The following is a 23,443-nucleotide window of genomic DNA, read 5'->3' as shown; positions in this document are numbered from 1 at the left end:
CAATGGTGAAAAGCTGAAAGAATTCCCGCTAAGATCAGGAACAAGACAAGGATGTCCCCTCTCACCACTACTCTTCAACATAGTTTTGGAAGTCCTAGCCACAGCAATCAGAGAAGAAAAAGAAATAGAAGGAATCCAAATTGGAAAGGAAGAAGTAAAACTATCACTATTTCCAGATGACATGATACTATACCTAGACAATCCTAAAGACTCTACCATAAAACTGTTAGAGCTTATCCATGAATTTGGCAAAGTCGCAGGATACAAAATTAATACACAGAAATTGACGGCATTTCTATACACTAACAATGAAAGAGCAGAAAGAGAAATTAGGGAAGCAATCTCATTTACCATCGCATGCAAAAGAATAAAATACCTAGAAGTAAACCTACTTAAAGAGACAAAAGACCTGTACTCTGAAAACTATAAGACACTGATGAAAGAAATCAAAGAGGACACAAACAGATGAAAAGACATACCATTCTATTGGATTAGAAGTATCAATATTATCAAAATGACTATACTTCCCAAGGCAATCTACAGATTCAATGCAATCCCTATCCAATTACCAAGGACATTTTTCACAGAACTAGAACAAAATATTTTAATATTTGTTTGGAAGCACAAAAGGCCTAGAATAGCCAAAGACATCCTGAAAAAGAAAAATGGAGCTGGAGGAATCAGGCTCCCAGATTTCAGACTATACTACAAAGCTATAGTCATCAAAACTACATGGTACTAGCACAAAGACAGAAATATAGATCAGTGGAAAACGATAGAAAGCCCAGAATTAAACCCACACACCTACAGTCAACTAATATATGACAAAGGAAGCAAGAATATACAAAGGGGAGAAGACGGCCTGTTCAATAAATGGTGCTTGAAAACTGGACAGCCACATGTAAAAGAATGAAATTAGAACACTCCCTAATACCATACACAAAAATAAACTCAAAATGGATTAAAGACCTCTATATAAGACCAGATACATAAAACTCTTAGAGGAAAACATAGGCTAAACACTCTCCAACATAAACGACAGCAACATCTTCTCAGATCCACCTCTTAGAATAAAGACAGTCAAAACAAAAATAAGCAAATGAGACTTCATTAAACTCAAAAGTTTCTGCACAGCAAAGGAAACCCTAGACAAAACAAAAAGACAACCCACAGAATGGGGGAAAATATTTGCAAATGAAGTGACTGACAAGGGATTAATTTCCAAAATTTATAAACACCTCCTACAGCTCAATAACAAAAAAACAAACAACCCATCGAAAAATGGGCACAAGATCTAAATAGACAGTTCTCCAAAGAAGACATACAGATGGCCAAAAAAACACATGAAAAGATATCCAGCATCACTCATTATTAGTGAAATGCAAATCAAAACCACTCTGAGGTACCACCTTACACCAGCCAGAATGGCCATCATCCAAAAGTCTACAAACAGGGAGTTCCCGTCGTGGCGCAGTGGTTAACGAATCCGACTAGGAACCATGAGGTTGCGGGTTCGGTCCCTGCCCTTGCTCAGTGGGTTAACGATCCGGCGTTGCCGTGAGCTGTGGTGTAGGTTGCAGACGCGGCTCGGATCCCGCGTTGCTGTGGCTCTGGCGTAGGCTGGTGGCTACAGCTCCGATTCAACCCCTAGCCTGGGAATCTCCATATGCCGCCGGAGCGGCCCAAGAAATAGCAACAACAACAACAACAACAAAAAGACAAAAAAAAAAAGACAAAAAGACAAAAGTCTACAAACAATAAGTGCTGAAAAGGACATGGAGAAAAGGGAGCTATTACACTGTTGGTGGGAATGTAAATTGGTGCATCCACTGTGGAAAACATTATGGCGATTCCTCAGAAAACTAAAAAGAGAACTACCATTTGACCCAGCAATCCCACTCCTGGGCATCTATCCAGAGAAAACCATGACTCGAAAATATACATGTACTCCAATGTTCACTGCTGCACTATATACAAGAGCCAAGACATAGAAACACACTAAATGTCCATCAACAGAGGAGTGGCTCAAGAAGAGGTGGTACATATCCACAATGGAATATTACTCAACCATTAAAAGCAAAGAAATAACAGCAGCAGCATGGATGGACCTAGAAACTATCAGGCTAAGTTAAGTCAGTCAGACAGCAAGATATCAACATCACATGCTATCACTTACATGTGAAATCTAAAAAAAGGACACAATAAACTTCTTTGCAGAACAGATAACTGACTCACAGACTTTGAAAAACTTATGGTCTCCAAATGAGACAAGTAGGGGGGTGGGGGGATGGGCTTGGGATTTGGAATGGAAATGCTGTAAAATTAGGTTGTGATGATTACTGTACAACTATAAATGTAGTAAATTAAAAAAACAAAAAAATTAAAAAATTAAAAATTTAACAAAAAAGGTAAAATCATTAAGTAAAAAAAAGAGAGAGAGACTCTTTCTGCTTATTTCCAACTCCATGGTCACATTCCTAGAATAAGGTATTGCCTACTAACTGATATAGTTCTATGGTTTTCCATGTTTGCTGTTGCTCAGCTACAATCTATTCACCACACTTTGGCCAAGGGATCTTTCAGAAATTGCAAATTACATCATGTCACTTTAATTAAAAATCCTTCTGTGACTTCCAAGTTGCTCTTAGAGTTATGCCAAAGCCTTAATGTAGTTTATAAGATTCTTCATGGAATATTGAGCTGCTCCTGACTTGCTTTCTCTCCTATTAGCTAACTCCTGCTTATTCTAAATTAATCACCCTCTTAATTTACAGACTAGTTTAGCCACCTCTCCTAATTAGATGCCTTTAAAATATCCTGTACTTTTTCTTTGTTGCATTTTTCATTATTATAAACAATTATTGATTTATATAATTATTTATCTGAAATTTATTTGACCTGATGTACTTTAAATTTCTAAAGTCAGAGGTTTTCTTGTTTACCACAGTATCCTCAGGATTTGTGAGGGTGCTATTGTTTCGGCACTTCTCAGTATACATTTCTAGAATGAATGAATACATTGATGTGTAAATCTCATCTCTAACTTAATTCCAGGCATAATTGCCTGTTCTGAACTCTGTCATATTTCCTATAATGCTGGCACCTTTACACACCCTATTCTCTTTGCCTAGATGCTGTTGCTACTTTTTTAGCTTATTGACACCATCTTTCAATACTCAGACCAAGTGTCAGTCCCATCAGGAGGCTTTTCCTGACTGCCCAGCTCTTGGGTCCTGTTCTCCCCTCATCCAATAGCACCCATATTCTGATGTGACTCTGCCACCAGAGCATCACAATGCTAACTTCTACCCCAGACATTTTCACTTTTCATGTTTGGTTACCTGGGCTTCATTTCTCGCCAAGTGTTAAGCTTCTAGAGAGTGGAGCAATGCCTTTTAGATGTGAATATTCAGAGGCTAATAGGGTGCCTGGTATTTAGACAATGACCTATACATAACTATAAACATTTTCTGAATAAACAACTCCATGGCATCTAGGACAATGTATTTGACATCTTTAATATCTATCACTGGTTTTGGTATAGTTATAAACAAAAGATATTCAGTTAATATTAAATAGCTAGTTGATCATTTATTTCATTTAATACCTACCTGTGAACAGATTCTCACTTTATTCCTTATTCCCTATACCTTTCTCTTTCATATTGTCCCTCTAGTTAGAAAGCTTTTATATGTAAGAAAAAAAGTTTTGCAGGAAGGGAAGTGTCAAGGACAAAAAATGGAACTTCTAGAAAACTAGAGATTTATGTCCTGAACAATTTTTCTGTTTAAACAGGCTCAGTGAAATATTAAAGTGAGGCAGACATTTGAGATGCATTTATACACCTCATTCTGCCTGAAAATGTACCATTTTTATCTGATAAATGTTTCATAATAGCCAGTATTTTAAGTACAAATGGCTAGAAATATCTATTCTTTTCATGTCCATATATATGTTCATGAAAATGTTAGTTCTCTATAATAGTCTCCATTTTATTTCCCTTTCCATTGCATAAAAATAATACACTTGGCTTATAAGATTTCATCTATAAATTTACTGCTTTCATTTTAATTATGTCAATGATATATATGTGACTTACACACCTTTATAAAATTTAAAAGTCACCTGTAACTCCAGGCACTATGTAATGTAGATCTCTTTGAAGGAATATTTGAGATTTGTAGAAAGCAGTTGTTGAAAAAAAACATATTTGTAAACTGGTACTTCTTCTCTTGTAATATATTATTATTATTACATATTGTTTAGGTTGGTTTTTGCATACATTCCCAGATATAGATTATCTTCCTTAATTTTGCCAAGAAGATTTTCTATTTTTTAAAATTTATTTAGGTTTTTATAAGATTTTATTTTATTTTTCATTTATTTATATATATTCTCTACAGCATGGTGACCCAGTTACACATACAGTTACACATTCTATTTTCTCACATTATCATGCTCCATCATAAGTGACTAGATAGAGTTTCCAGTGCTACACAGCAGGATGCCAGTGACAATCCATTCGAAAGGCAATAGTTTGTATCTATTAACCCCAAGCTCCCCAAACACCCCACTCCCTCCCCTTCCCCGTTGGTGACCACAAGTCTATTCTGCAAGTCCATGATTTTCTTTTCTGTGGAAAGGTTCCTTTGTGCCTTATATCAGATTCCAGATATAAGTGATATCACATGGTATTTATCTTTCTCTTTCTGACTTACTTCACTCAGGATGAGAGTGTCTAGTTCCATCCACGTTGCTGCAAATGGCATTATGTCATTCTTTTTTTATGGATGAGTAGTATTCCACTGTGAACATATACCACATCTTCCTAATCCAATCATCTGTCAATGGCCATTTGGGCTGATTCCATGTCTTGGCTATTGTGAACAGAGCTGCAATGAACATGGCGGGTGCATGTGTCTTTTTTAAAGAAAGTTTTGTCCAGATATATGTCCAAGAGTGGGGTTGCTGGGTCATATGGTAGTTCTATGTCTAGATTTCTAAGGTACCTCCATACTGGTCTCCATAGTGGTTGTACCAGCTTACCTTCCCACCAACAGTGCAGAAGGGTTCCCTTTTCTCCACACCCCCTTTGGCATTTGTTGTTTGTGGACGACTTAATGGTGGCCATTCTGACTGGTGTGAGGTGGTATCTCATGGTAGTTTTGATTTGCATTTCTCTACTAGTCAGGGAAGTTGAGCATTGTTTCAAGTGCTTGTTGGCCATCTGTATAACATTTCTTGGAGAAATGTCTGCTCAGGTCCTTTGCCCATCTTTCCATTGGGTTGTTGGCTTTTTTGCTATTGAGTTGTATAAGTTGCTTGTATGTTCTAGAGATTAAGCCCTTGTCAGTTGTATCATTTGAAACTATTTTCTCCCATTCTGTAAGCTGTCTTTTTGTCTTCTTTTTGGTTTCCTTTGCTGTGCCAGAGCTTGTCAGTTTGATTAGGTCCCATTGGTTTATCTTTGCTTTTATTTCTGTTGCTTTGGGAGACTGACCTGAGAAAATATTCCTAAGGTTGATGTCAGAGGATGTTTTGCCTATGTTCTCTTCCAGGAGTTTGATGGTGTCTTGTCTTATATATATAAGTCTTTCAGCCATTTTGAGTTTACTTTGGTGCATGGTGTGAGGGTGTGTTCTAGTTACATTGATCTGCACACAGCTGTCCAGGTTTCCCAGCAACACTTGCTTTGAAAAGACTGTCTTTTTCCCACTTTATGTTCTTGCCTCCTTTGTCAAAGATTAATTGACCATAGGTGTCTGGGTTTATTTCTGGGTTCCTTATTCTGTTCCATTGGTCTCTATGTCTGTTTCGGTACCAGTACCGCATGGTCTTGATGACTGTGGCTTTGTAACAGTGCCTGAAGTCTGGGAGAGTGATGCCTCCTGCTTGGTTTTTGTTCCTCAGGATTGCTCTGGCAATTCTGGGTCTTTTGTGGTTCCACATAAAGTTTTGGATGGTTTGTTCTAGTTCTGTGAAAAATGTCATGGGTAATTTGCTGGGGATTGCATTGAATCTGTAGATTGCTTTGGGTAGTATAGCCATTTTTCAATATTAATTTTTCCAACCCAGGAGCATGGAATATCTTTTCATTTCTTTACATCTTCCTTACTTTCCTTGATTAATGTTTTATAGTGCTCGGCATATAAGTCCTTTACCTCCTTGGTCAGGTGTATTCCGAGGTATTTGATTTTTTGGGGGTGCAATTCTAAAAGGTATTGTCTTTCTGTGTTCCTTTTCTGATATTTCATTGTTAGTATACAGAAATGTGACTGATTTCTGAGTGGTAATCTTATATCCTGCTCCTTTGCTGAATTTGTTGTTCAGTTCAAGAAGTTTTTGTGTTGAGTCCTTAGCGCTTTTTATGTATAGTATCATGTCATCTGCATACAGTGGCAGTTTTACCTCTTCTCTTCCTATGTGGATGCCTTTCATTTCTTTTGTTTGTCTGATTGCTGTGGCTAGGACTTCCAGTACTATGTTGGGTAACAGTGGTGAGAGTGGGCATCCTTGTCTTGTTCCAGATTTTAGTGGGAAGGCTTTCAGCTTTTCTCCATTGAGTATTATATTTGCTGTGGGTTTGTCATAAATGGCTTTGATTATGTTAAGGAATGTTCCCTCTATACCCACTTTGGTAAGAGTTTTGATCATGAATGGATGTTGGACTTTGTCAAATGCTTTTTCTGCGTCTGTTGTGATAATCGTGTGGTTTTGGACTTTTCTTTTGTTAATGTGGTATATGATGTAGATTGATTTGCATATGTTGTACCATCCTTGTCAACCTGGGATGAGTCCCACATGGTCGTGGTGTATGATCTTTTTGATACATTGTTGGATTTGGTTAGTTAAAATTTTGTTGAGAATTTTTGTGTATAAATTCATCAAAGGTATTGGTCAATTGTTTTCTTTTTTTGGTGGTATCTTTGTCTGGCTTTGGATTTAGGGTGATTTTGGCATCATAGAATGTCTTTGGGAGTGTTCCTTCTTCTTCAACCTTTTGAAGAAGTTTAAGGAGGATGGGTATAAGTTCCTCTTTGTATGTTTTGTAGAATTCACCTGTGAAGCCATCTAGTCCTGGACTTTTACTTGTAGGGAGTGTTTTTATGACATATTCAATTTCATTTCAAGTAATCCATCTGTTCAATTATCTCTTTCTTCTTGATTCAGTTTTGGCAGGCTGTAGGTCTCTAGAAAGATGTCCATTTCTTCTAGGTTGTTGAATTTGTTGACATATAATCGTTGATAGTATTCTTTTACAGGTTTTTTTGTATTTCTGTAGTATCCATTGTGCCTTTTCCTTTTTCATTTATTTTGTTTTTTTGGGTTTTTTCCTCTCCTCTTCTTGTTGAGTCTAGCCAGAGGTTTGTCTATTTTGTTTACCTTTTCAAAGAGTCAGCTCTTGGTTTGATTGATTTTGTCTATTGTTTTTTGAATCTCTATTTTATTTATTTCCTCTTTGATCTTTATGATTTCTTTCCTTCTGTGACTTTAGGTTTTGCTTGTTCTTCTTTTTCTACTTTATTTCAGTGGTGGGTTAAGTTGTCGATTTGAGATTTTTCTTCTTTTTTGAGGAAGGCCTGCTAATAACTGCTTTTGCAGCATCCTATTGATTTTGAATGGTTGTATCTTCACTATCATTTGTCTCAAGGTATTTTTTAATTTCCTCCTTGATTTTTTCATTGACCCATTGGTTTTTTACTAGCATGTTGTTTAGTCTCCATGTAGTATGTTTTTTCTCACTTCTTTTTCTGTGGTTGATTTCTAGTTTCATGCCATTGTGGTCAAAGAAGATACCTGAAATAATCTCTATACTCTTAAATTTGTTGAGGTTAGCTTTGTGCCCCAGTATGTGATCAATTCTTAAGAATGCTCCATGTGCACTTGAGAAGAAGGTATATTCTGATTTTTTGGATGTAATATCCTGAAAATGTTGATTAAGTCTAATGTTTCTATTGTTTCCTTTAGAATCTCTTTTGCTTTATTGATTTTCTGTCTAGCAGACCTGTCCATTGATGTCACTGGGGTGTTAAAGTCTCCTATTATGATTGTATTCCCATCAATTTCTCCTTTTATGTCAGTTAGGTATTTGTTGTAGGTTATCTGGGTGCTCCCATATTAGGGGCAATATGTTGACAATTGTAATATCCTCTTCTCGTATGGTTCCTTTAACCATTAAATAGTTTCCTTCTTTGTCTTTCTTTATGGCCTTTGTTTTAAAGTCTATTTTGTCTGATATGAGTATTGCAACTCCTGCTTTCCTGTCTGGTCCGTTGGCATGAAACATCTTTTCCCATCCCTTCACATTCAATCTATAAGTGTCTTTGCCCTAAGGTGGGTCTCTTGTAGGCAGCAGATTGAAGGTTTTTGCTTTTTTTATCCAATCTGCCACTCTTTGTCTTTTGATTGGCACATTCAGTCCATTGACATTTAAGGTGATCATTGATAGAAAATTATTTATTGCCATTTTAAACCTCATTTTCCAGTTGATTCTATGTTTCTCTTTTCTTCCTTTTTTTTTTTTTTTTTTGGTTGGATGATTCCCATTTATTTTATGTTTGAATCCTTTTCTTTTCAGTTTTTGTGAATATAATGTCTGATTTTGATTTGTGGTTGCCCTGTTTTTTAAGTATGTTAACCCTTTCCTATATCCACTTGCTTTAGCCTGATAATCATATAGGCTCAAACACATCCTTAAAAAAAATGAAAAAGAATCTAATTTTCTTACATCCCTTTCCCACATTGTATGAATTTGATGTCTTTTTTTTTTCTTTTTCTTTTAACATCTTCATGTTTAGATGAGTATGCTGGCTTGTTTAAGTGACTGCTTTCCAATTGTGCTTTCCTCCATCCTAGAGTTTCCTCTTTTTTTTTTTTTTTTTTTTAATTTGGAGAAGCCATTTTAGTATTTATTTTCGAATGGGTTTTGTATTTCTGTACTCTTTTATCTTTTGTTTGTTGGAGAAATTCTTTATTTCCCCTTCTATTTTAAATAATATTCTTGTTGGATAGAGTGTTCTAGGTTGAAATTTTCTTCCTTTCAGTGCTTTAAATATATCTTGCCACTCCCTCCTGGCCTGTAGTTTTTCTGTAGAGAAATCAGCTGATAGCCTTATTGGGGTCCCCTTATAATTAACACTTTGTTTTCTCTTGCTGCCTTTAGAATCCTCTCTTTATCTTTATCTTTATCTTTATCTTTTTTTATTTTATTTTATTTTATTTTATTTTTTATTTTTATTTTATTTTTATCTTTATCTTTAACTTTTGCCATTTTTATTATAATATGCAAGAAGCTTTTTTTAAAAAACATTTCCCAAATCTTCTGAAAAGTGGCCCAATACTGTCTTCTGTTCTTGCCTCTCATAGTTTTTGTAATTTTAGTGACCATTCATGATGGCTAGGGAGAACTGGCATTCACTGTTTAGAAATAAAACTTGTTGATAATGCAGAATCAAGTCCTTAGATTTTTTACCAGATATGTGATTCTACAGCAAAACATGAATATTAATTGCTTTTCAAATTGTAAATTATTGAGATTGATAGAACTCAGTAGGGCCATTATCTAAAAATGCTTTCTCACAATTTTATCATTAGTCATTCTGCTATAATCATGTATAATGCGTTAGTAATCTTTAAAGAAAGAACTCATTTAAAATGTGAAGTTAAGCCTAATTATTTCTTAAATAACAACTTTTAAATCTACTGAGTTTATATATAAGTACTTTAAAATTGTAATTGAAACATTAAAAAATGAAAACATTAAACTTTAAAAACACTAAGTATTAAAAATTTTTATGTCAGCTCTCTAAGACTAAAAAATGAATTTGATTCCATTTGATACCACTATAAATTGGTTTGTAACTTTCTAGGCATTATCAAGGATTTCCCACCTAGGGCTCTGACTTTTATCTGACTAAAAAAATGAAATCTCCAAATTGCAGAGGTCACTCATCTCTTGTTTCCTACCTCATACAAAGATCCAAATTGAATATGTCACCCAGGTGGTCCATGCTGTTATTTCATATAAGGCTGAATTTTCTGCCCCTGTACATTTTGAATATCTCCTGAATGAGCACAATTGGCCCAAATTATAATGAAATATATTGGTTCATTGAAATGTATTTCCTTTGAGGCATTTTCTTTGCTAGGGGAGCTCATAATAAGTGGGTCTAGCTACATGACATTAGTAATGGCATTTTAATGTAGAGTCAACATCACTTATTGGTCTCAGGTGATCCTTAAGAGACCTTCATAAGACGAGAAATTTAAACGGATTGGTAGGATGAGAAAAGCATGCTCCTTTCTTCTCTCCCTCAGTTTCATCTTTTATTTCCCTTATCTGGATGTATTTGGTAGGCCCCAAGACAAAGTACCCTCTGGAAATCCACCTGCAAGATACTGACCATAAAGACTTTAATTAGAAGAGTAAGAATTACTTATGTGGAATAGAGCCATTCATTTGGGTTGAGAAAATGCATATTCACATCAGGTGTTTTATTCTTTCTTGGCACCAATTCTTAAATTACTAAAATACCTTCATAGTGATCACTTTTAAAGAGTTCAACAAGAGTTAGGTGTCCCTTATCTCAAGTACTGAGATTTTACTAAGAGGGTAACAAACTTAGCATTGGAACTACATGACATGAAATAAGATGAAATAATGTGTTGAGTAAGTTATACACTAAATATGAATGTACATATATAACTTGGAAGAAGTATATATTGAGTAGCCCAGTGAGACCAATGTGAAGCCTTCCTTACAAGAAGCACTATGTTGTAAAACTGAAGAGAAGTATCAGAACCTAGGCTTCAGGTTCAGGGTACAGACTTTGGCTTTAATTCTTAGGGAAGGGAGAACTTTGGACAAGGCAGTTACATGATCAAAGCAGTCAAGTATTCCACAGCCCTCAGCAACCTTCAAGTTCAACAGTAACGTTCTATCACACTGTGAGCAAGATAGTTTTAATTCAAATGGTTCTGAAAACCTCATGAAAGCACTTGATAAGGCTGATTGTCTCAAACTGATTTTAAAATTCAGAAGTGCCTTGGGATTAATAGTGCTCCTTCAGTTTCAATCTCAAGTAAAATCCCAGCAGCCTCTGCATGCTGAAATAAATAGATGTACACTTGAGGTGAAAACAGATGATGTTACACAGCAGGAAAGACTGGGAAGTGAGGGCAGGAAGTCAAGGTTAAGGGATGTGAGTGAGCACTGTTGCTCTACTCACAATGAGAGAAAGAAGATAAACCACAGTGTCTGATGACATAAAGGGATATTAAATAGAGGCCAGGAAGCCAGTATTTCTTCTTCACAAGGAGAAAGGAATAGGCTACAACAATCATGAGCTGAGGTAGGGAATGTTCAGGTCAAACACCGAGAAATTTCAACTTAAAAAACATTTAAACAGGTATTTGCTGGAGGATTGGGAGGCCACTGTTATACTGCATTTTTAAGATAAAACCTTGGCATTCCTTCTTTAAGAAAGCTTAAATAGTTCACTCCATGCCAAATGGATTCGAGTGTCTTTAAAGAAAGAAAATACTTCTTTGACTATGTTTTATTATCAATGGGATGGTGGGGGCCACACACTCTATAAACTACATTCTTATGAGCCTTCTCATAAGAATCAGATGATTTAGAATGTGCTATCACTAATTAAACAGAAGCAGAGACAATGACATTGTGGAGCTTTAGTGAATAAGGAAAACAATAGCACAAATGCTCAGTGGAAACATTAGAAACAGAACGAATATAAGTCTTATGATTTTTAATATCTGCTGATCTAATTTGATTGGTTTTTTTCACTTCTTAGTGGTTGGCATAAAACTCAGTATATAACTTGGGTATAAAAGAGGGATTCTTTTATTTTTATAAACACTTAATTTCTGACTTTACATTTCAATGGGCTATTGGAAAATGTTAACTCAGTTCCTCTTGGGTCCCTTTCTCTTCCCCAGGATTGGACCACAACCAAGTTTTTGAAGTCTTACCTCTGTTTCTGGTTCTCAGTCACTAGTTCACATGGAGAGTTACGCAATGGCAGTTATTCTGTCTGAAAGCGTTGTTGTTCTTGCCTGCCTGACTCTTTTGGGTCAAGAGATTCTTTGCTCTTCTACCTCTAGAGCAGAGAAAATAAGGATCCCAGTACAGGTGTAGAGTCCCCATGGGAGGACAATTCCAGCCCTGCTGAGAAGCTGAAAGAAGACCAAGGTGGCCAGAGCTCAGAGATAAAGAAGAAGAGGGGTGGGATCACTGAAGGATCTGGCCCTGGGCTGGTTTGCTTCCCAACTGGCTGATTCTTCCCTCCAGTTATATGACCAAAGGAGAGGATATGGCCCCAAGTTTCACAGAACCACAGCCCCAAACAATTTGTTTATAGGAATGATGGCAGATGTTAAGCCCCCATCTAGTCCTTGCCTCTCCAAGATGCACTTTTGGTTCCCAGGGATCCTCCATTTCCTCTTTACTTCTTCCACAATCATTAAAATCTTTTTCTAAGAGTTTAGATGTACCAATACTTTCTCAGAGTCTAAATAACAGAGATCCATTCTAGTTGAATGATAGGAAGGAAAAGGAAGAAATACATTGATTTAAAAAGTATGCCAATACCTCAAATACTGTCCTGTCCCCACTCACAGCAATAATTGAATGCCAACTATGTGTCAGGCACTGTTCTGTGAATTCAGAGAGAAGCGAGATGTTTGCCAAGACTTGGGGTTTCTCATAGTCTTGTGGGAGAATATAAAGAAGAAAAAGGACCATTACCTGGGAAAAAATTTATATTCAGAGTCTAGTGTTTGTAGTCTCAGATTTTTTAAATTTTAGGACTGAATTTAGGAGTCAAACTATTAGAAACCTCTAACAACATATTTTGACAGACTTCTAAGTTCCAAATAGGATTGGCCCTCAGAGGTCACTTGGCCTACTCCTTAAGTGACATCCAAATGGCCTCAATATATCACATAAGTAATCATAATCATTGGGTGAATGTGTTCAGTTTGGGGTAAGTCTATTCTGATTTTTCAATGAATCTATTTCTTAGAAATATTGTTCTACCAGATTGAAAAAAATTATACTCCTTATAATCCTACTCACTGACCCTTACTCTGCTCCTTGTAACCAAAAAAAAAAAAAAAAGTCTAATCACTCTGACACTGTAAAAGACTTATGATTAATTATGGAAGTATGTTTGACACAAATATATTTCTCAAAAGTTGAGTGCTTAACTAGACAGCCCCCAAATGCAGAGATTTATCATAATGATTTGCCTAGTAATGCCTCATAATTAATGTTTAGGAAATTGCATGTGGCTTATTATTCTTTTTTGCATATTACTACATCAATATAGAATGATAATGATGGATGTTCTGAATTAATATCATTAACATATTCACAGTCAGTGGAAGAGCTTTATTTGTAGCCAGTTTCACCATCATATTTATAATAGTAATGCTTTTTAAAGCCAAGCATATTTTGATCACCAAATTGGGAAGTATAGAAACTCTAATATATTTAAAAATTTTTTTTAAAGAGAAAATGCAGTAAATTGCTGCATTAAAAAAAAAGATGTTAAAGAAAGGGGTCAGAGAGCTGCTAAGTCTGAGACCCTTAAGGTGGTGATAAACCTGGTGTGGTCATGAAGGCAAAGGCATGAGGGGGAGGTGGCCCTTAAGTTTGCTGTACCAGAAACACAAACTTGTGAGTTAACCCCAAATTGAACAGCTCTTAGAAAGTGACCTTCCTTCACCAAACTCTCAATATGTGTAATGATATGTGGTTCAGAGACTATAGGCCAGGAGAATTTGTTTCTATGGATGATGTGAGAGGGGAACCTCCCTTCACCCCTTGCTTCCCCAAGACTTATTTTCTATTCTTAAGAACCTCCTTTTTCCTCTTTACTTCTTTCTCAATCTTTAAAGTATTTTTTAAGGGACTTAATGTTACTAAATACCTCCTCTGAGTCAAGGTAATAAAGATCCAGCTTCTAGCTATATGGCTAAAATAAAAAGAGGAAAATGTATTTAAATTTTTTGCAATGTTAGAGAACCACAACGGCTAAGGTCCAGGGTACTGCCTTTCTCTCTCAGGGCACCCAGAGGCTAAAATAAACAAAGGAACAAACAAGCAAAAAAAACCCCCAAACCCCTGAATATAGCTTAATTAAAAAAAATTTATTCATGGTCTTACTTGCTATTTGCTAAAAGCTAAAGTTAACCCCAATGAATTCTCCTTGCTATTTATTTAGCTGTTCCACTCTAGTGTCTTACATCTACCAGATATATTAACCCCCTTCTCCGGACAGTGCTGGCTATACATCAGGACACTATTACTGTTCAATTATTTATTTTTGTGTTCTTCATGCAGGTCACCTCCCTCCTCCAACTCATCCTCATATTAAACAGATAACAACACAGCTTCCTTCTCCCATGGTTAAATTGTAGCCTTGAGAATATATTCTGGTCACCTTAATTAGATTGAGGCACTCCAGTTTTTTATTAGCCACAAGAGATGACTTGCTGGTTTTGCAAAAGCCTTGCTGAGTCTCATTAATATCGCTTTCAGATACTATCTTATAGATGGCTGAACCTATCCATTTTATATTGATTTTTATTAGGTTATATTTCAAAGAGTGAGTTTTCTGACCTGACCTTGTCACTGAGTTAAATATATGATTACACAGTCTTTCTGGAAAGTCTACTAAGAATCAACAATGGTCATTAACAAAAACCTAGATGATCACTAGAAACTTTGTGAAGTCAGTAAGGTTAATATTTAGACAAATCAGACTTATATTCCACTCTCTCTTAATATTTTTTCTTGAAGCCCCTACAAAGATTAATGTAATTACTCACATTGAGATTCATGTAATAAATGAAATAGCAATAACCAACATTTTAAAATTTGTATGTTTAAGATTATTAAGCACTTTTGGAGTTCCCGGAAATGAATCCGACCAGGAACCATGAGGTTGTGGGTTTGATCTCTGGCCTCGCTCAGTGGGTTAAGGACCCGGCATTGTTGTGAGCTGTGGTGTAGGTTGCAGACGCAGCTCAGATCTGGCATTGCTGTGGCTGTGGTGTAGGCCAGCAGCTGTACCTCTGATTTGATCCCTAGCCTGGGAAACTCCATATGCCATGGGTGCAGCTCTGAAAAGCAAAAAAAAAAAAAAAATATTAATTACTTATATGTATATTATTTCCTTGAATCCTCACAGTATGGGTAGATGATCACATTTACTTTTAACCTTTAGACTACAGCAGTGCTTGTTAGAATGTGGTGCCTATTCCAGTAGCATTGACATCATCTGGGAGCTTGATGGAAATGCAAACCTTTGGTACTATCTGAATGGGCTGAGAAACTGTCTTTGTTTGATATTAAAATACTTTCCCTTATTGTGGGATATTTGGATCTCTTGCACACCAAGTTGCCTTCCCATATGTAGAGGTCATCTGTTGTACATTCTACTTAGCATTCATTCATCATTTGCTTTCCTCAGTTTCTTTCTGTGGGTTACCCCCATTCTCATTTTCTTTGAGTGAGCTACATTCCATTATTGCCCCTGCCTACTAGTTTAGGAGTAGGCATTTATCTAATCTAAGCTAATTAGTCTGTCATATTCCCCTAACACAATGATTGGTACCTGGATGGGCTACACGGCCAAATAAAATCCAATACATAAAGAATTTTGCTGGGTTGTGTTCCTAAATGTATACTAGGGAAATTTTCTCACAGATCCACAAGGGGCCATGAAGAAAGATGCTTATTGCAGCAGTGTCTGTTTTAGTCACTGATGTGTCTCATGTGCCTGAAAGAGTGCCTGGCACATTGTAGAGGTCCATTGTATTTGTGAATAAATATGTTGTTTGTAGCATAGAGAATTGGGGGCAGCCTGAATGTCTAAAACTGAGAGGGATAAGGGAAATATGGTAGTTGCCCACTGTGGGGTGTTTTATATAGCGAATACAATCAATGGATTAGACATAAAATAGTAATATAATTGGAACTTAAAAACAGTGCTTAGTGAAACAGTAGGCTATATAATGTCCATTTTGTGAAGTTAAAACAAAATTACACCAAAGAGTACATGTTTTATAAAAACCAAATAAAAGAAAAAGGCAAACAATAATCAAATAGTTTTCACAGGGAAAGCAGAATGGGATTGGCACATAGTGTTAGAAATACATAGATAAACACATAAACATGTACTTAAAGCAAAATATTTTGCAAGGGCCAGTTGCAAGTTGATGTGTCATGAATGGAAGAAAGCAATCCACTCAACCCTGGGCACCTGATTTAAGAAGGCAAATTGCTAGAAATTCTGAGAAAGTGATTCTACTTTTTTCTTTCTGTATGGCATCTATGTAAGAAAGATCCCCAGGAATGTGTGAAAAAAGAAAAACTGGAACCTGACCACATCATTAAAAGTCTTTGGCTCTAGCCCTGCCTAAAATGTATTTACAAACTGGATATGGTAAACATATCCTTACCCCAACATCCAATTTTTTCTTTTATTGTGGTGGTTTAAGATGTGTTGAATTCATGTTTTCTTTTACTTGCAATCAAGAAAAGCCTGACTGATATATCATCTCTTTTTTTGCTTCTTCTAACCAATTTGCTAAAAATGTAACATGCATTTGCTACCCTCATTTTACCGCAAAAATACTCTTGCACATGATGCTGATCCCATCACCTCTCTACTGAAACTGCCTTTATTTTTTTTTTTACCAAGAATACCCTGATTGACACATATTGACACCATCTTAAAATGCTCTCCTCCAATTATTTCATGGATTGTTCATCCTCAGACTTCATCACTGGATCCTTCTTAAATATTATGATTTTTAGTCTACGGTAGTTAAGTATCTAATCAACTGTGAATCAGAGCAGATGCACTAATCAGCAAAAATTGCTACTGGTCTGAAGCAATGGGGATGGTGTTACTGGGTAGTGCTGGCTGCCTGTTGGATTGGTGGGAGCTATTTTTATCATCGCTAATAGTATTAATATTTAAGTCACTCTATTAGCCCTGTGACATTTATATTTTCTTCCTCATCTGAATTGTTCAATGGAATAAATGATTTTAGCATCACTTTAGAGCTAAGGGCTTCTAAGTCTGTATTTTTATCCCCAGTTTTTTCTGAACTCCAAACCAGAATTTGCTATTAATGCAAAGATTGAGATTGAACACAGTAACTTTTAGCATCCACTGCGAATCTCTCCATGTTGAGTCTCTTCTCTTGTTATGGCACAATCAGGGGCCCAGTTTCAAAAACTAAATACTAATCACTTTTCATTCTTCCCTTTTCTTCTACTCTCTATACCTGCTTCTGGCCCAAACAAATGTATCAATGGCCAAGAACTTTAAAGGAGTATGTCCTTTTATCCACTCCTTATGGCTGTTATACTAATTTAAGCTTCATAATTTTGTCGATATCATAGTATTAGTTGTCTAAAAATCTCTCCCTGACTAATCTCCCAACTTTCTAATTCATCCTTTGCATGGCTATGGACATTTTTTCCCCTATAAATCACAGGCTGGAACATGTCCCAGGTTGCTTGCAGTCTCAAGTAATATTCATTGGCTTCCTGCTGTCTACAAAAGTCTGCACACTCTCATGTCAGACTCCAAACATTTCCTGAAATGGCCCAAAAGGAAACTCATCTCTACTGTGTCCTTTCATGAACTCTAGAATTCAATCGTATTAATTTATTGTCATCCAAAGCAGATGATGAAATTCTAAGACTATGACTTTTTAAATAGCATTTCTTGAGCCCAGTTCTTTTTTCCTTTATTTATAGAAACCTCTTTACTCTTTAAGGTCTAATTCAAGTTTACTGTTTCCTTTATGGCTTCCCTGAACCATCCAGTCACAAAGAATAACTTCCTCACTTACAATCCTATAGAATGTCTCTTTGTTCCCCTCAGGACTCATTCAAATTAACCTTGTAATATGGATTTGTCCCTCACAGATATCCTCACTCCTACCCTAAGAGAACCAGATTCTTAGAAATTCTGTGGTAAAGATTCTGTCTTACATATCTTTAGGTCTCAATTCCAAGAACAGTACTTGGCAAATCGATACCCCATAAGTCTTCAGTTGAATTTAACATTTATAAATACCTACACAGTTTTCCTGGATCATAGACCGATTGTGATTGTAAGGCTATAAACCTATGTTCTTTAAAAGAAATATAGACACAAATGCAGAATTTTGCATATAATTTAAAAAGATTTGTGGTGAACATTTGAACTGGCACAGTCAACATTTGTTTCAACCCCATTCCAGTGTACAAAAGAGGGAAAGCTTAAAATTATTTTTGAAGCTTTTCATCTCCAGTGTTGAATTCCATTTTTCAAAATATCATAGCCATTGTTACTCTCTGTTATCCATCGTCACATGATAATGTCATTGGCTAAAGATTTTAGCTGCTGGCCTTCTAGTTATTCCTTCTAACAACACATTTTATAATTCATACTGATCAGTATCTTTGTAGATAAATCCTTTCATGGATTTGGTTTCACTGTTTCTTGGCCTTCTGTCCTCCAGTGATCTCCTTGGCCATGCTATTAAGGTCATATACCAGATTGTTTCATTACCCAAAACTGCACTAACTCTGTGTTCTTAATTTCAAACACTTTGCTCTGTCCACTATTGCCTATATTTCTAGCACACTGCTTCTATTATCCCAATTGCAAGAATATTATATGAATAGGACATAAAATTCAATGGTGCTATCAATTTACTACTACTATTACATGGCTCATCTTTCTGAGCACATCCTTGCTTATGACTTCAACGGCCTTGCTTTGCTATTTCTCATCCATACGCGCTTGGAAAAGTACTAGTGCTGGTTAAATCTAACTGTCTTCATACTCTGCCAGCACCTGAGCAGTAAAAATGGATGCAGAAAACCATACAACCATGTTGATTATTCTTATTTTAACTTATGACCATTAACCTCAACTGTACTCTTTGTGCTGCCTTGTAATTGTACATTTCACCATTCTATTAACTCTCCTCCTAACCTAGATGGGATATTATACAACTTCTTTTCTCAAACCTCCAAAATGACACTATTTCACTGGGAAAATATAAGTAATCAAAAAACATTTTCCAAACACCACTATCATATATTCTTATCGTCTCCTATTAATTTGAATGAATTTCACTTGCATTCTATGACCTTTGACTTCTCAGTGTATCTTTCTACTTTTGTCCTCCTTTATCTCTGGCATCCTCAGATTTTCACTCTCTATTGAATCATTACATCAGATAATAAACATGCTATAATATCTCTTATTTAAAAAACTCTTTTGACACATATCCCTTTTAGCTATAGCCCCTTGAAAGAGTTGTTGTTCCTATTTCCTTTCTTTCCATTCTCCCTTGGACCTACTCTAACCAAGATTTCATTCTTCTGATTCTCCTGAATAAAAATCAAGATCACCAATGATTTCAATATAGCTATAGCTAGATCAACTCCCTGTTCTTATTGGATTTGTCAACAGCATTTGATATAGCATATTGTTTCTTCCTGAAACATGTTCTTAGTGTTCAGAAAATTACCTATTTTTGGTGTCATTCTTAGTCTCATTTGCTAGATTCTCTCCCATCCCTGAATCACTAAACCTCATAGTAACTTTTAAAAAAATTATTTAAGTATGGTTGATTTATAATGCTGTGTTAATTTCTGCTCTACACAAAGTGATTCAGTCGTACATATATAGGCTATCACAGAATATTGAGTAGACTTCCCTGTGCTATAAAACAGGTCCCCACTGACCATCCAGTTCAATCCTTGGATCACTTCTTCTACATGGTGATGCTACCTGGTTCATGGCTTTAAACATTTTTGATATGTTGATAAGTTCTATTTCAAATTTTGCTTTCTTCCTCAAATTCCATAGGTACATCCAATCACTAACTCAACATCTCTACTGTATATATGTTAATTTTAAACTTCTCAAATTTAACATGTCAAAATGGAACTCTTAATATTTCCATTACTGAAAACATGTCCTACCTCCAGTCTTTATCATCTCATTTAATGACAATTTTATCCTTTTAGCCTATCCGGTTAAAAATGTTGTTGCCATCCTTGACTCTTACATTTGACAGCACATCCTATAAACTCTATATTCCAAATACATCCAGAAACTGACACTTTACTCTGTTCGTCACCACTGTCCTTGACCAATTCATTATAACTTATTACATGGATTACTCTAGATTTTCACTTGAGGACTAGAGGATCCAAAGCTCTAGTGAAATTAAATTAGCCTACTATTCTATTCTCAACTGAGCAGCCAGAATGAAATTATTCAAAACTCTGTCAAATCATGTCACTCCTTTACATAGAGTTTTCCAGTGTCTTACTATTTCATGCAGAACAGCTAAAGTTCTTAGCATAATTTAAAAGGCACTTCCTAATCCAGATGACTCATACCAACTCTAACCTTATGCACTTTCACCCACTCTTTTTCTCATTCTGACTCTCCTTAACTAAATTTCTTTGCCATTTCTTGAACATATCAGGCTCTTGCCTCAGAGCCTTTGAACACATTCTTCTCTTTTCCTAGAATCCTCTTCTCCCAGACATCTTTATGGCTTATTCCCTCAATTCTTTCAGGTCTCTGCTCAAATAAGTTACATTGTTAAAGCTTTCCCTGATTAAAGCACATAGAATAGCAAACTTTTTTTAACATTACCATTTCCTTTTACTCTACTTTAATTTTTCCAAAATCATTAACATATGGCACAGTACATAAAGAAATTTCTGTTTATTTCCTGTCTCTGAAAGAAAGATTTGTTTGTATTGTTCACCACTATATCCATAGCACCTCAAAGTATAAGAAAGATAATAGATGTTTTGGGTATGAATGAATGATCCAAATTCAATGTCCCAAATCTTTAATTACTTACAGTTTCCAAAGGAGACAGGTGGGGGAGGGGAGGAATGGGCTGGGGGTTTGGGTTGGAAATGCTGTAAAATTGGGTTGTGATGATCATTATACAACTGCAAATATAATAAAATTCACTGAGTTAAAAAAATAAAAACAAAACAAAAAACCCAAACTCTTTAACCATCATTATGTCATGTTAAGAGAGGGAGGGGATGAAGCATCCTTTTCTTTCTTTCTTTTTTTTTTTTCTGATGTGGATCATGGCAGAATTAGTGTGGGATTATTTTTAGGAGAAACCACAGCAGTTGGAGTCTTTGATCTTTTTTTATCAGTATCCTTGTGATAGAGGATTCTAGAGAGTGATACTTTGCAGAACTTAGTTTAGAGCCTGCTAATCTACAATTTGCATTCATATCATTTCCTCTACTAAATGCCTTCTGCTTGATCTAACTAGAATGAATTCTATTGTCTATCTGTCAGTTGAATTTGAGTGTTACAATAACTGTTTCATGAAGTGGTAATTACAGGTAATTAACACTTAAAGAAACCCAAATCTTTGCTTGGCTATGTGGCCAGGGTCCAGTTATCATTAGAAAATTAGATATGTTCCTATGACAGCCAAGGGTAAAACAATTATTTAAATTAGCTCTTGCGCTGATCCTAGAATGAAGTCCTATTGAAGACAAGCTATCCAGATTGAGTAGCTATTTGGACAGTTTATTAATGCTGGATCAAACAGAGACAGACTCTGTGGGTGGAATGGCTAATTCTAACTGCAGTTTAAAGCTTTGAATGTCTAAAAATATCACCAGGGAATCAAGGAATTCTTATGACTGCCTTAAAATGTCTTATCTCTTATATCAGTGGAGCTGAAGTAGTAAAAAATCAGAAGTCTTATGATTTCCCAGTGCTTTACAAATGAGCCAATGATGGCCTCTGTATATTGGCTTTATATTGTTTATTTGATTATAGCAGACTGACTCCTATGAGCTCAAAAGCTCACCAACCCCAATATAAAATTTTTAGATATTTAGCTGTTTTAATCCTAACATAAATAGCACATTTTAAGCTTTTGAGACCCTGCCTGTTTTCCACACCCATGAAACTACACCCCATATCTGCTTGCCATAGATAAGATGTAGGTATAAAAGATGCCAAGTTGCCACTGCCTTTCAAAATTCTCTGACCCAGACTCCCTGTTGGACTTCTGAGTGACATTACCTAAACACAAAGGATTATCCCACTCAGAGTTCCCCTACCCTCCAATCTTTCTGAATTGTGGTCCCTGGGCCATTGCCTCTGGATGGTCCTCAAGGCATAAGGGACTCCTGCATGCAAGTCTGTCCATGTGTTTTCCAGATAAAGCTTACTGTGTGCCACTGCCATCGCAATGAGTTTATTGTTTTTTGATCAGCTGAAATGTCTCAAACTCACTACACCAGGACAGCCAAATTGTACTGTAGGTAGAACTCACAGCCACACGAGGTCACTTGAGTGAAACTTAAATTAATGCTTGGAAATGAGAAGGACTTGGATTGTTGACCAGTGATGTATGGTGAACTAGTTAACTATGAGTTTCTTGAACATCCCAAGTCTAATTTGTATCCTGTGGCAGCAGTAACCTCTGCTTCTCTGGCTCACATGCCTGGTTCATTCTTGCATGATGACCCAGTAAATACCTTATATGAAATTGTTATTTTGCAAGGGGAGGCCAGTCTTTCTCATTTCAACATGTCTTCTTCCATTCTTTGCCTCAAGGCCTATAAATGGAGTCAGGTTTCAGTATGCCCCAGGGAAAAGTTTACAAAGTAGACCAGGAGGAATACGGCTTTCACATGAAAATAATTGCAAGAGTATGTTAATGTATAAAGAAAAATCTGAGGAATGGACTCTGAGGTTCTGGACAAGGGTGGCAAAGATATTTTAAGACAGGCTTGATATTATTAATAGGGGTTTTTATAGCTTAAGCTTACTTATCTATTTCTTGATTGGGTGTTCTAATTTAAGCAGCTGGGAGTACTATTAAATGATTTCTCAGTGAGTTGGCTAAGACATAGTTTCACTATTGACTTATCAATCATAAAATTGGGATGTCAGAATTTCCTTAGTGTAATGTATAAAAAAAAAATCCAAAGTCTTAGGGAAATAAGACTTTTCTAAAATGGATTATTTTTTATAGACAACTGGCTCAATCACTCTTTAATTCTGTCTTCACCACAGAATTGAAAATTATGTCAGCTTAGATAAACACATTAGCCAAAACCCTGTAGTGTCCGTTCTCTGAAGGCCATGGATGAAAATGGAAAATGGTGACATTGAAACAGACTCTCTGAGTTCCATGGGGTTATGAAATCCCTGGGTGACAGAGGCAAAGTAGCAGCCCTTAATCAAAAAGGACAAGGTTGTAATAGTTATTCTAATAGGCAGCAGAGCCAAGGTGATAATAAAAGTGCTTTTATCTTTAGTTATTTTGGGTGGTAACTAATTGTACATGGCATTTCTAGAGCTGAAATAGATGAGCAGTCCATTAATTCCCT

Source organism: Sus scrofa, chromosome 13 (assembly GCF_000003025.6).
Source record: "Sus scrofa isolate TJ Tabasco breed Duroc chromosome 13, Sscrofa11.1, whole genome shotgun sequence".
Lineage (NCBI taxonomy): Eukaryota > Metazoa > Chordata > Mammalia > Artiodactyla > Suidae > Sus > Sus scrofa.
Note: the sequence above shows the minus strand (reverse complement) of the source record.